The following is a 13,907-nucleotide window of genomic DNA, read 5'->3' as shown; positions in this document are numbered from 1 at the left end:
GGCTGTGATGACTGTTACTGACTGGCGCTGAGACTGGCTGTGACTCCATGACCGACACTGAGAGATTCTGCATCATAATCCATTTTACAGGCAACAGTGGGACTTTGCACTCTGCTGCCATCAGTCATTCTGTGGGGAGAGGAATGTGGGCCTTCCAGGGCGTGACCTCCAATCTCCTCTCTGTTGGAGAACCTCCTTTTATGGAGCACTGTATGGTTGTAGGGGATCTTTAATGGGGAGCGAGCTCTACGTTTTACCTGTATCTGCGCTGAGACATGATGGTGGAACGAAGCACGGCGAGCTGCGGAAATAAAGAACATTCCCAAAATTCGAACTCCTGATTGGCACAAATTGTTATCAAAACAGCCCCTCATTGGTGTATATGGTGAAAAACAAAAAACCCAAATGGTATTTCAGCCAATACATACCACAAGCATTGCCAGGCCAATCAAATATTCTTCAGTGCTACTTTCTCTTCTCTCCTTTCCTGTAGCATTGTTTTGGCCATATGGTGTTGCTTAAGCACCACTGTGCATACCAAAATCAAAACGTCAGTGTTGCGATATTTGTATGAAAGCTGGCTCTACTGAAGAAACATTGTTGTTACACATGCTTTATTTTAGCAGTAACCCAAACACCTTTACTGGGAAATTCAACCCCATCTCTTTAATCTGCCCCCCCCCCCCCCCCCCCCCTGAGGTTGACCTAGCAGCTAACCCTCAGCTAGCAGGGAACCCTCGGCCAACACAACGGCCGGTGGAGCCCTGTCAAGGGAAAGTGTCCCAGCATCCACAGACCCAGAGTCTGTACGAAGTCGGAGGGGGACGGCTCTGACTCTGTATACGGTAAGCACACCACCCCGGGGAACCCCATCAAGACCAGTGGTCGAAGTGTACGAAAAGAAGTAGTGGAGCTATGGTCCCTGCTGGCTTGCACCAACTCCCCACAAACCCCATTATCACGTCCCCTCCCACACACAATACACACCCCCAAACACTTGCACCTGCTGTTTAAGGGAACGTTCAGTGCAGTGCACTGAAAGGGCAAGTTTCAACTGCTTCCTACACTTTAATTTTAAAACGAAACCATTTCGGAACGGTTTCTTTTTAAAATAAAAGTATAGGAGCTGTAAAAGGTAATTTAAAAAAGTAGAGGAGCACCGCTCCCGACCGCTCCCGCTCACTTCGACCACTGATCAAGACCAACGCTCTCACCTTGGTCCTGCAAGCCCCCAGGACAGCAACGCACCTTTGGTGACTGCGGGCTCAGAAGGAACAAAGCCAGCCGTTAGGACCTTCCTGGAACGGCCTGGTCAGTTGAGGAGGGTGCAAAGCCCAAGCTCCACTCCATCCACAATGGCAGACGCAGCAGTGGGACAACTCCATCCATAATGGTGGACACACATGGCAGACTCACAACAAAAATGAGGCCCAAGAAGAATGGACCCCGGGGAGAGGGACTCCCAATGTGTCCGGTTACTGATTGGTAGCACCAATCCCTAGAGGGGGGGCAGAGTTAAGGGAGTACAAGTGTGGCCTGTTGGGCGAATGAACAGACACAAGGATTAGTGGGTTGCCAACATCAGTAGTGTAAGGCTAGTATCCAACTGGACCAAAAGTGAACTGCATTTTTTCTATTCCAGGAGTAAGGTGAGGATCCCTCTCTGGATTGAGCTTACGGTTACAAATCCTTAGAGGGTGTCTATGTGGGTGGACTGCCGTTGTGGTCCTTTTCCTCCCGTAGTAAGGGAAGTGACGTTGGGTGAGGGAGGGGAGCTCCGGGGGTTCCGGCAGTAACTGCCAAGTTGTTAAATAAAGAAGATGACCGTTATCCCAGCTCCTGCGTAATATGTCCTGATGTCGGTTTAAGGTACCGAGCAAAACCTGACAGCTGGCGACGAGGGGTGTTCGACACCCACCCGTGCCAGGGAGGCCTGCAGTCGAGCGGTTTGAAGCGTGTCGGCGCACCTCCAATCCTGAGGCCCGGGAAGGCACGCAGAGGACCGCGGTTGAGCGGCGCGTCAGCGCTCCTCTTGTGAAGGAGGCCCCTGCTGAGGGGCACCGCAAGGACAGCGGATGCAGGCTCCAGTAGGTACGCAGCACGGGAGGGTTTAGCAGGCCACGTGGAGGCCATAGCACACGGGAGTGTGTTGAGAGAGGCAACCCCGCCCCCCCTCCTCTACCACTCGCCACGACAGGCGTTTATAAACTGGCAAACAGTGGGAGGTCCCGTGAGGAAAGGGAAAGTCCCTCACGGACAGCCACACAGCGGCTCTAGGCGCGAGGAGGCGCACACACCACAGCCGCACATTACACGTGGTTTATGAAGTTCACGTGCTTCATGAGGAAGTAGCACGTACATCCAGGCTGCAGTATAGCAGCATTGTAAGGCACAGCAGAGAAGTGGACCCTGGACAGTACACAGTCACTGGTTGAATCACACAAGCCCTCAAAACCATGTCATCTCCTGAAAGCCCAGTGACATCTTCATCAGGAGGAGTAGGAGCTTTGGTGGATGATCCACAACAGGCTCAAGGATCAGGTAACACCTCTCAAAACATGCCTATACCTGGTCCATTTGATATCAGAGACACTTCCAATTTGGGACCCAGGTGGGTCATATGGCTAAGGGATTTTAAGTTCTATGCAGGGGCAATCGGCCTAATTGATGACGCAAGACTAAACAACACCTTATTCATGACAGTAGGCCCTGCGGTCAGGGACATAGCAGGGGAGCTGATGAATGTAGACACTGTTACCTATGGAGAACTTCATGGAAAACTATCTGAATACTTCGCTCCTCACCCTTTAAGGTACTTGAAACCTAGATTAAAAGTTACCAAGAAATGGCAACATAGTCCAAGACTAAGGGAAACCTAGTTTCCCAGTACTGACAGTCTGAAGGACGTTTGTTTCCCCATAACAGATCATCAAAAGCCCAGAGGAGCGCATCTGAAGGCTGGACTCCACTGGAAAAAGTCAGGTGAGGTTAGCCAAACAAAAGCAAAATGTTTGGGGGGTCCATAAATTAAGGGAAATCTTTCCTAACAGTACTGATGGTACTCCAGGATACGCCGCAGTCCTCAATGGGATTTTCGCCCTTCAAGCTGTTATTCGGAAGACAACCTCTTACTATCTTGGATACAGTCAGAAAAGAATGGGAACGACCAGAAAAGAAAGCCCTAACTGAGTATGTGGCCAAGCTGAAAGATTGTCTACAATCCCTTAGGGTGATGGCCGAAACCAATTTGGGTCATGCACAAAGGGTGTAAGGAAAATACTGTTGACGCAAAGACCTGCGTAAGAAAGTTCCACCCCAGCGACAGTGTTTGGTGCTGTTCACCCACCAGTGACAACAAAATGTTGACAGTCGAGTGGTCCATACGACGCCCTGAAGAGCATGGGGCCTGTTAACTATCTGATCTCTCAACCGAACTGAAGGAAAACTGGGGAGATCTACCATGTAAACCTCCAAAAGAAATTGATAGAACCCATACCTTCAGTGGCCTTAATTGCGGCGAAACAAACATGCCTGCCATGTTCCCTACAAGGCCGTTGGACAGTTTCTAAGACGTACAATGGCGGAATCCGCCCTCATCTGAACAGAAACAAGAAGGGGTTAGACATTTAGCCCCTTTTCAACAGGTGTGCTCCAGCATACATACTCATTGTGCGAACACGCCATTCATACCACGCAAGACCAGTCGGTGCAACTCCGTCCTTATAGGCTCCCAGAAGCCAAACGTAACCAAGTAAAGGAGGAAATAAAAGAAATGTTAAAACGGATCTGTGTGATTATTGCAACCACTTTTATTACGACGGCCAAAAATGCAGACGTTTTTGCACTTTTTTTAAACCCCCCCCTTACACCACATACATATGCAGGGGTCTCCCCCTGTAATACCCCATATTACTATTATATTTCGTACCCCCCAGATATATATATATGGTGTAAGGGGGGGTCTTAAAAAAAAGTCATAATTGTGAGGGCGACATTTTGGGTCATTACCGTTAAAACTGGACATTATTGAAGTCAACCAGCCTATGGTGTTCACCCATTGTTTGTTCCCAAACCGGATGGATCTACCTAGTTTAGCATGGACTTTAGACAACTAAACAAGATCTCCTCATATTAAGCTTACCCTATGCCCAGGGTGGACGAATTGATCTACAAACTAGGACATTCCCAATCTTTGAGCACCATAGACCTAACCAATGGCTACTAGCAAGTACCCCATTGGCAGCGAGATGAAATAAAACTGCAAGGACTATTCCACTTCAAAGTGCTACCATTCAAACTTCACGGAGCACCAGCCACGTTCCAATGGCTAATTGGAATCACTGCTCCAACCACATGAGCAAAATGCTGCGGCATACCTAGACGACCATGTTCAGTAGAACATGGCAGTAACATTTGGCACATCTAACCCGAATCATCCAGACCCTTAAAGAAGCCAGTCTCAAGATTAACCCCAAGAAGACTGTTCTGTTTGCTTACCATACACTGGTTCTAGGTTACACGGTGGGACACCGAGAAATACAGCCCAAGTAGACGAGGTAGAAACCATAGCCTGCTTACCGGATCTGACCAACTATTGCAAGATGCACACCTTTCTGGGTTTTGTAAGCTACTACAGGAGGTTCAGTCTGCTATTCTCTGTCATTGTGACTCTTACGGACTCCTTATGAGGCACCTACAAACACAATCTACAGGATGGCTACTTTGCCAAAGCAGCTTTTCAACAACTGAAGGATATCATCACAAGACAGCCTCTACTGAGCTGCCCGGACTTTAGGAAACCATTCTTTCTGCAAAACTACGCATCTGGATTCAGTTTGAGCTGTATTCTCTCAAGGTGCTCAGGAGGGTTTACGGCGCATTAGTTTTGTTTTATCTGCAGAAAACACCTACCCTGCAAAGTACCGTTTTCTACGGTCAAAAGAACATGTTTAGCAATGAAAAGGGGGGATGGAATCCCTGCTGTATTATCTATCCGGTAGGTGTTTCACCCTCTTCGCGGACCACGCCCCCTTACTGTGGTAGGCTGTTCACAAGGACTCTAATCATAGGGTGGTTCCTGGCTCTCCAGCCCTACTCTTCATTACACTTCATCGACCAGCCACATTCCAGCTTATGGCGGATTACCTTTCCAGGGCCTTATACCTGACCGTTCATTTGGGGTTTGGCAGTTGGATTATATGCGCAGTCGACCTAGCAGCGAACCCTCAGCTGACACAAGTGGAGCTCTGTGAAGGGAGAGGGTCCCGGTGGCCACAGAGCCAGAGTCTGTAAGAAGTCAAAGGGGGGGGTGGCTCAGACTCCATATGTGGAAAGCACGCAACCCCGGGGAAGCCTACCAAGACAACCTCTCACCTTGGTCCTGCAAGCCCCCGGTACGGCAATGGTGACAGCGGTGGTGGGCTCGGAAGGAACCAAGCCGGCTGCCAGGACCTTCCTGGAACTGCGTGGCAGTCAAAGAGGGAGTGTGGTCCCAGTTCCAATCCATACACAATGGCAGACTCCACAGCACGACAAAAATGACGGGAATGATGAACGGACCCCAGGAGTGGTACTCCTGATGTGTCAGGTTACGGATTGGATGGCAGCACAAAATCCTTGGCATTGGCAGGGCTGTTAGCACTGAACTCAAGTTTAAGTATAATGAGAGGGGGGGACAAAGGATGAGAGAAAATAATGAATGCATGCTGCTTGAAATTGACAAACCCCTGCATAGGCTCAAAGCCCCTTCTTGAGGAGCAGTCCAATGCCCTTCAGAGACGTCGGACGGTGACTTTTCCATTTAAAAAAAAAAGGGGGGGGGGAGTTAATTATCTAATACGAACTGTGACTTGCCTGGACACAACAGGAATCTGTCTAAGGGACAGAGATATGAAATACAGTGGGTATTTTGGATAGTGGTTTTTAGACTAAACCATGTTGGGTTCCATTCATTACATTTTAAGCAAAAAAAAAAGAAAATTAAGCAAAGAGTGCCAGGATCATCCTCATGCCAAGTAATGACTTGAAAGAGGAAGCCAATGAGATGAGAAAAATTGGGAAAACTCTGTTCCAGTTCAGGCACACCAGCAAGAGGAGAAGAAATGAACAAGCAACAAGACACAAACAGGGTAAGGAATGTCCTGTGTAGGTACTACAGGGAGGGGAGGCCACAAGCACTGCTGAGTAAAAAAGAGAAATGTTGCTTCTACCCAGGAACTACCAAAATGAAGGGTAAGAGGGAAGGGCGGAGTTGGAAAAGAAAACTGAACTGCATCCTGGAAGCGAACAATAGAAGGACAGATAACAGCACACTGCTTCTGCGATCTGTAAAGCCTCTGTGAAGAATCAACTTCCGGGGCACCAGTGGTCCAGGGGTGAATATCTGTTTCTAAATCATCCACACCTAGTACACCAGAAGGGACCAGAACAGATTGGAAACACAAGAAAATTATAAACCTTGTCCAATTTTGGTCACGTGGACGAGACTGCAGGCTTATCTCCGCAAGATCATGGATCGTTGGTTAGTGGCAACACAACGGAAATACAAATATGATAAAAGGGACTGTCCAGTTAAGGTTGTATAAAAATATCTACTTTTTTTATCACAACAGACCGTTCTAGCACACTACAAAATACAACCCACCCTGTAAAGGAATGCAGAGGACAGAGCGTTTCAAGAAGGAAAAGGGATGCACTCTTCATATGACAGGATGATAGTCGGTATAGTAATTAATCACAATAGTTCAAGGATACATGGTTTCAACATAAAGGGAGCAATGAGTCGTGAAATGTCACTAGGGGCCTTCGGAGAAGGACCAGCGGGACAGGACCACAATGTACTTTGTGCTTGTAGAAGTTGTTTGTGCTCGACGGTCGAGTGCGTTTCAGGGCACTTTGCAGCTTCTGAGATTGGTGTAGGCTAAGCCTACCATAATTAACCAATCCTGGGTGCCCTCCAACAATCTCCTGTATGCTTGAGGGCATAACCAGTGTGCTTTGCAACAGAAAAGGTAAAGTGGTGAAAACATGTAATACTAAATACTTCCCATCTTCCGGTCTGTGGATCAAAGGTTCGCTCTGGTTAATTGAACTCTATGTGGTTCCTGATTAAAGTGGCAGGTCTCTCTTGAATCTGTGGCAAGAACAGACTTTCCATCTCCATCAAGTAACATACTCCTACCCTCTGAATTGGGTCCCCCTGTGGGGGTTGCCTACTGTAAACACATGTACTAGACATGATGGGTCTCTGCCCTTGATACTGAGAGGCGAGAGCTGGCTTCAGGTTGACACAGTGCATAACAAAGGAGTTTGGGTGGTGGGGGTTTCCTGTCTTTTGTTAGCCCTGCGACCAGGCCTCTTGTGGGCCTGCTTAAATTAACTCATCAGTATGCGTAGCTGCCACAAGCAGGTCCTATAAAGGATAGGGCGGATCCATGGAGCCATTGTTATTTAATTGGGCTGGCCATGGCCGGAGGAAGGTTTTGACCTCCCTCTTTTGAGATGCCTTGATGTACACGTGTGTCACATTCCAACTAAATGTGATGGGAGGACTGCGCCTGAAGGCTATGTCAACCCAGAGTACACAGGTCTATGTGTTTGTCATGCGGTGAGCATAGGAAAATGTGTGCGGATTAGCCCCACACATATTCCGGAGTTTGATCTACCAACATTCAATTTCATATGGAATTTCAAAAAAGCCCAGGCGATTGCACACCCACTGTGTGGATGATCTAATTCCTCTCAGAACAATGTTCCAAATTCCTCACAGCCTCACAGAACACTGTTCATGCCCTAGCACCCCAGGTAAGGCAGAGGACCCTGTCTGAAACAGCTCAGGGCTTGTACCAGACAATACAGCCCACGTTCCGCGCATCTGGATTGGCCGGCGCCCCCTTCCAGGGTGCTAATATATTCATACCTAGTATCTCTCCAACTAACAGAAAAACACGGGATTATTTGTATTTGTATTTTGTTTATTTATAGTGCGCACCCTGCCCAGGGGCATCTGGGTGCATGTTTAGAAGGCAAGTTACAGGTTACAGTAATAGGTACATTAAATTTATACATATCTACAGGGAGGGTATGACATTTTCAAGAAGAACAGAACAAACCAACGCATACAGTATATACAGTGTGCAGACAGTTTACTGCTAACAGTTGCCTAGTTTACAGTGGGGTGGCCAGGGCATCCTGTTCATAAAGCCACAGTTTGGTTTCATTTTTGAAGGATTGGAAGGCAGGAACATTTCTGAGAGCATTCGGTACAGAGTTCCAAGGATTGGAAGGCAGGAACATTTCTGAGAGCATTCGGTACAGAGTTCCACAGCTTGGTCGCAAGGACTGGGAAGCTCGAGCCTTTGGCTGTCTGCATCTTGAAACTGGGAAAAACACGGGATTATTTGTATTTGTATTTTGTTTATTTATAGTGCGCACCCTGCCCAGGGGCATCTGGGCGCATGTTTAGAAGGCAAGTTACAGGTTACAGTAATAGGTACATTAAATTTATACATATCTACAGGGAGGGTATGACATTTGCAAGAAGAACAGAACAAACCAACGCATACAGTATATACAGTGTGCAGGCAGTTTACTGCTAACAGTTGCCTAGTTTACAGTGGGGTGGCCAGGGCATCCTGTTCATAAAGCCACAGTTTGGTTTCATTTTTGAAGGATTGGAAGGCAGGAACATTTCTGAGAGCATTCGGTACAGAGTTCCACAGCTTGGTCGCAAGGACTGGGAAGCTCGAGCCTTTGGCTGTCTGCATCTTGAAACTGGGAATAGTTGGTGTGAACCTGGGCCGAACACAAGGGTCTGGTTGCAGTGTGTTGTGTAAAGCACGTGGACAAGTAGGCAGGTGCGTTATTCTGGGCTTTGTGAGTTAGGGTGAGTGCTTTGAGGGTAATGGGGTGGGTAATGGGTAACCAATGCAGGTTGCGTCTGGTGGATGAGATGTGGGAACGCCTGGGGACATTGAGAGCTGCCCTTATAGCATTGTTCTGCGTGACTTGAAGTTTATCGAGATTTCTTTGGCTCGTCCCTAGATATAGGGTATTGCAATAATCGATTTTGGACATGAGAGTTCTAGCCAGGATTAAACAGTTGCCCATTGTCAAGAAGGGATGGCACGCTGTGATCAGTTTACAGGTATAGGCAAACGCTGAAGTAATAATTTGTTTGTCTGTTGAGAGAAAGAGTGGAGTCTAGGTAAATACCAAGTGTTTTGGTGACATTAGTGACTTGATAATGTTGCCATCGATAATGATAGATTTGTATTTAGAATCTAATTTAGCAAGTTTGGACTGAGAGCCTAGGATGAGTAACTCAGTTTTTTTCATCATTAAGGCATAGCCCGTGATGAGCCATCCAGGCCTGGATGACAGTATAGACTGCATTTAGTGCTTTGACATCGGTTACATAATCGCCAGTGATGGGGATGAGTATCTGGGTGTCATCCACATAATTGGTGTAGGAGACACCGAGATAGTCCAATATATCAATGAGCGGTTTAGTAAACACGTTATAAAGCGTGGGAGATACACAAGAGCCTTGAGGGACTCCACATGGGACATGTGCCGGGTCAGCTGCAGCTAGGGGGGAGAAGACCCTCTTGGATCTGTTTGTAAGGAAAGAGCTGATCCAGGATATCGGTGCGTCAGAGATGTGAGCAGCAATCTTGAGATGACAGAGGATTTGATGATCAACCAAATCAAAGGCAGCTGAGAGATCTAGGAGGAGCAAAAGTGCTTGTTTGCCTTTCAGATCCTTGATTTGGGTTTTCAGATCAATCAGGGCAGTCTCCGTGCCGTGTCTGGGATGGAAACCGGATTGTCTGAGCCCTAATAAGTTGTTAGTATCAAGATAGTCCTGGATTTGGAGATAAGCTGCTCGGTCCAGAATTTTAAGTAAGGCACCGTGGTGATGGGCCTGTAGTTAGCCAGGTTGCTGGGAGCTAAGTTTGGTTTTTTGATAAGGGGGATGACCCAAGCATCCTTAAGGTTATCTGGTACAGACCTGATTTGAAAGAGGCATTAATGAAGGCGATAATGAAAGGGGCGAGATCATGTGCAGCTTCCTTTATAACCGGAGCAGGGCAAGCATCTCCTTGGCAATTGGAAGGCTTGAGCTTCAGAATATTTTCAACTTCCTTAATGAAAGGGGGGGTGAACTTAAAAGGTTTGAATGAGTGCTTAGGTGGGGGGGTTTTGTAAGATGAGGGGTAACCAGTTGAGTCTGAAAGGTGGCTTTTTTTAGTATTAATTTCGGCTTGTAGCAAGGCAATTTTGTCTAATAGTGCCTTTTGGATGTTAGAGCACCCCTCCGCGTCAGGGTTGCACGTAACGAGAGGGGCGACTGGAGACTCCAGTTCCTTGAGGATCTTAGAGTTCCTCTTGGTCTTTGTTTGTGCTTGTATAATCCTATTGTTATACACTTATTTTTTAGTTGATAGGATAGCTTCTTTGTAGGTAAGGGAAGCTGTGGTGAGGATGTTTTTGACTAGCGAGGGTGAGCTTTTCCAATGGGCCTCAGCTTTTCATTTTTCTTTGCGCAGTTCACTCAGGAGAGGGGTGTACCAGGAATTAAGGTGGTTACGAGGTTTTTGTTTGCGCAGTTTAAGAGGGGCAATTGTGTTGAGAGCTTTTAACATAACAGTTGTAGGTATCTACTAGTACAGAAGGGTCCGAGCATGTAGATGTAGCAGTGTTCAATAAGGAGAGGATAAGTGGGAGTGATTTCTCAGCCGAGATATCCTTCTTGTTGCGCGTGTAGGTGGGCGGGGCAAGGTTAGGTTTGTCAATAGGTGGGCTGGAATTGATGGTAAACGGTATTATGTGGTGGTCAGACCAAACACATGGAGAGATGGAGGTTATGTTGAGCGCACAGTTCATGTCAGAGACCCAGTCAATGGTGCGCCCCTTGATATGGGTGGGTTCTCTAATATGTTGGGAAAGGCTGAAGTCGGTCCGAGCACTAGCAATGTCAATGGCTTTACTATCATTAGTGTCTAGGTATCCTAAGTTAAAGTCGCCCAGTAATATGACTTGAGAATTAGGCTTGGTGCTAGTAGCTAGTATAGAAGAGATGTCCTCCACGAAGGAGGAGGCAGGTCCCGGTGGCCTGTATATGAGATGCACTGACGCAGTGTGATTGGGTGAGATCAGTATTTTGACAGAAAGGAGTTCCGCTGAAGGCAACTGCAGGCTGTTGACAGCTCTGAGTTTTAGCAAACTCTTAAATATAAAGACTAAACCGCCCCCTTTGGTTTGATTAGTATCCCTGTCGCACCTGATGATGGAATAGTTGTTGGGGATGGCCAAGGTCAAGGCAGGGCCTGAAGCCGTGTGCAGCCACGTTTCAGTGATTGCAAGAAAGTCAAGATTGGTGGATTGGATGCCTGGTATGTGGTACAGGCGCGAGCAGAGCCTGGAGTTCCTAATGAAGGTAGGGCAAGGTTGGTTAGGGGTGGGTTTGGTGGTGAAGTGATGTAGCCAGAGAGCCGGCGAGTTTAAATGGGGATTGGGATCTGACATGTTGAGTGGGGGTGGTGGCTCGTGAGGTGCGGTTATGCACGTTGTAGTGGCGGTCTGTGCGTAGTGCTGGGCAGTAATTGGGCTGAACGGTGACCTGGATAAGGCCTGTAAGGTGAGTAGTACGTAAGTGGCGAAGTGTAGTATGGGCAGGATAGGCAAATGTATATGCATTAGGATACTCGTATATGATGCACAGTAGTGAGTGTGTATCAAAGGTACAAAGCCTTTTAGTGACTAAGGAGAGCTGTGCACTACTGTTGACCATCAAGGGACATAAGCACATGGAAGAATGGCAATCCGTGGCGGCACGATGAGTGTTATGCGAATGGGTGGTGCAATATACCCCAATTGGGTGCTGAGGCACAGTATTCTAATTGCGCAATCCAAGTACAAGTACACAGTATGCTAACAGGCAGTGTGGCAATATACTCGGGCGGCACTATGTGAAGGCACACTAAGGTGCACAAAAGAGGGACAATGCCTTACAGTTCACTAACCGTGGCAGTGTGCAACGGACCTAGGAAGGCAAACTGTGGCGACATAGTGAGTAGGCAATACGAGGTACAAAGATTGGATGCTGCGGCCCAATATTCACAATCTAAATACAAGTACACATTATGCTAGCAGGCATTATGGCAATATACTCAGGCTGCATCATGAGAAGGCGCCCTGAGGAAGCACAAAAGCTGGGCAATGCCTTACAAATGACTGGCAGTGGCCGTGTGCAACAGGCCTAGAGTGGCTGACTGTGGGAGCATGGTGGATAGACAATGCCGGGTGCGCAAGTCAGATGCAGTGTATCGCTAAACAATTCTCAGGAATTTAAAGATATTGCACAATATGCTAAGCAGATAGTATATAAAAACAGTGCTTAATGCGCATATGAAATTAGTCATACGGGACGGAAAGGTTGCAAGAAAGTGGAAAGTCCTATGCGGTGCAAGACACGTGTTTAGCACAACTCAAGGTTCCGGTAATGTTATGAGCATGGGTAGAGGTTAGACCTTGGTACAACAAGGAGCCGGGCTACCACTTACCCAGATGAGTGCTCTGCAGGCAGTGTTATGAAGGTGGAGCAGCGTTCGTAGCCCCGTGCCCTGTCAGCTCAAGACAGGGCTGCCTTGTTGAGCAGCCTTAGTGGGTGTGCCGGCGTTCGCTTGCCCGCGTGGGTGATTGGCTGAAGAGGATTCCGGGAGCCAATCACAGCGAATGCAGCCTGCAGAAGGCTGTAGATTCCAGGGCAGATTTTCGGGCGGCCATCGTGGAAAGGCAACTGCCTCATGGAGGCCAATGGAGTCAGGAAACAAATGGCGATTTTTGTCAAGCAATACAAAGAGTTTTCAGAAACGCTGTCTTCCTGCAGCTAATGAGGATTTATGGTGCGCAATGCAGATTTCGAATCTGCTTTGGACGGAAAGTGTCCAACGTAGGTGCGGCGGCCAGTACAACATGGAGTTGCATCACTGGCCTCCGCATTATATACCATAATATATATTATGGTATAGTATTACAACACACGGGTACCATTATCAAAGGAATACCAGAGCAGTACTATTACTGGTGTCATTACTGGTCAAATAAAAGGACCATAACAACTTTGGGGAGGTTGGACCTGTAAGTCATTGTGCGGGTTAGGACACTGGCTCCTTCTAGGTTTTACTCTAGCCGGGCCAGTGAAGAAACTGGTTGCCTCCTCCAAGGATCTCACTCTTGAGCCTGGCCTACTGGATGAGCCTCAATTATGTGGCCCTCCATCTGTTTTGGACTTTCAATCCCATGATCCCTAGCCAGCATTGTCAGCGGTGAAGGATCATGGGGGTTGTACTCTAGAGGAACATATGATGAGTCACCAACTGACGGGAAATTTCTCGGTGTCAAGACACTTTTCCTAATAGCATTTACAATGGCTAGGCTTGTGGGCGACTTGTGCAGCTCCAACTACTAGTTAACCCTTATCATTCCGTTTTTTTCAGACAGGGTAGTGTTTCTCCGGGACCAAGCCTTTGTCCATATCGTGGTGGTTTGTTTCCGTACTATGCTGGAAGTTGCACGCTTCCACCTCCTGTCCCGGACTGTCCTCGGAGAGTATGTCCATACATCTGTTGCTCGTTTCCAGGAGTGTCAGCCTGTCTGACTCATCATTCCTCTTGAAGTAAACTTCACTTTTTGTGACACTTGGAGTTGCATATCCAGGTCTTAAATTGTCTGAATCCACCTCCCTAAACGTGAAGGAAGACTGTGGCATGGGCAGGACATGACCGGCCAGGTGGTTCTAGGGTTACGTTGCAAAGGGTGTCTTCCTGGGGTTGTCGGGGCTTCCCAACATATTTGTTGGGGTATTACCTGGATGACTTCTGCGACTGCCAGTTAGATTGGGC

At 47.6% G+C, this 13,907-nt stretch overlaps 1 protein-coding gene and 1 long non-coding RNA gene across 5 annotated transcripts in view; one reads left to right on the top strand and one right to left on the bottom strand.

Moving 5' to 3' along the window:
- Positions 1–13,907, top strand: part of KIFC3 (kinesin family member C3) — a 632,740-nt gene that overhangs the window by 375,823 nt on the left and 243,010 nt on the right. The gene's annotated exons all lie outside the window — the stretch shown is intronic.
- LOC138582745 (uncharacterized) lies at positions 7,953–12,686 on the bottom strand. The gene is made up of 2 exons (XR_011305069.1): positions 12,567–12,686; positions 7,953–8,772 (listed from the first exon to the last, which is right to left on the bottom strand). It is a non-coding gene; the product is annotated as an uncharacterized lncRNA (long non-coding RNA).

The sequence above is a fragment of the Ambystoma mexicanum genome, chromosome 1p (assembly GCF_040938575.1).
Source record: "Ambystoma mexicanum isolate Mex_15411 chromosome 1p, UKY_AmexF1_1, whole genome shotgun sequence".
Taxonomy (NCBI): Eukaryota; Metazoa; Chordata; class Amphibia; order Caudata; family Ambystomatidae; genus Ambystoma; species Ambystoma mexicanum.
This window is presented reverse-complemented; position numbering and strand designations above follow the sequence as displayed.